Raw genomic sequence first — 1,262 nt, 5'->3', positions numbered from 1 at the left:
TATATATATATATATATATTCCTATATTCCTAGGTATAACCTGTTTGGTCTGTGTACTGTCACTTGTATGCATGTTTTAGGGCTGACCATGTGATGATTTTATCTTATATTTCCTTGGTAATTTCTTTATCCAAATAAGTTTTTATCTCCATACACTTTTAAATTTTCATAGTTTCTTTGCTATTGGTTTCTTCGTTTATCCTACTATGATCTTGTAAAACAAATAAATCATTTCAATTCATTTCTATATGTAAAGAATTGGGTTAATCCATTTTTTGAGAATTTAATACATGAGTACTATATGTACATCATTTCTACAGCTTCTCTCCCCACTCCAACTCCTCATGTGTCTTCCTCCTATGTGCTTCCCCATAAGAACATATTCTTTCCTCTTTTTTGTTATGCCCAGGTGTTTATGTCACTTACCTATAAGATGGTTCATAACACAATGAAGGGCTTCGGCACTGTGGAGGAGGGGAGTATCCCAGGCCTCTTAGAGTAAGAGGATCTTGTACATGAGTTGCAGCTTGTGAGATTTCCCTTGTACACACTGGTATGTCAACTGATATTGTCATTATGAGGTCCTGCTCAAGCAATCATATAACAGAAAATTCATGGGTCACCTAAATTGTGATCTCTCTTAGAGAAGAATGTGTATTCTAGACCTATCACATGGAATATTGTCTATATGCAAAGATTCTTTAATCTATGGGATAGTTTAACTCTAAAGTTTATTTGTTAGTACTTTCTCTGGATAATATGTTTATTGGTGTGGGTAAAGCATTTAAGTGAACCACTATTTTTGTTCCTTGATCTATCAATCATATATATCCAGTTATTTGCTTTAAAACTGTGTGTGCCAACATTTAGTGCATATGTATTTTCAATCTCTATATTCTCCCTTTTCAATTTTTTATTAAGATATTAACTATGTGATGGGTTTTCCTGTATCATATTTATAGTGAACATATTGTATTTTCATCAAATTCACCTCAATTGCATTCTCTCAATATCTTAGTCAGGGTTTCTATTCCTGCACAAACATCATGACCAAGAAGCAAGTTGCAGAGGAAAAGGTTTATTCAGCTTACATTTTCACATTGCTGTTCATCACTGAAAGAAATCAGGACTGAAACTCAAGCAGGTCAGGGAGCAGGAGCCTCCACAGAAGCCATGGAGGGATGTTCTTTACTGGGGCTTGTTTCCACTGACTTGCTCAGCCTGCTTTCTTACAGAATCCAAGACTACCAACCCAGAGAAGG

This window comes from Mus pahari, unplaced genomic scaffold, assembly GCF_900095145.1.
Source record: "Mus pahari unplaced genomic scaffold, PAHARI_EIJ_v1.1 scaffold_7568_1, whole genome shotgun sequence".
Taxonomy (NCBI): Eukaryota; Metazoa; Chordata; class Mammalia; order Rodentia; family Muridae; genus Mus; species Mus pahari.
This window is presented reverse-complemented; position numbering follows the sequence as displayed.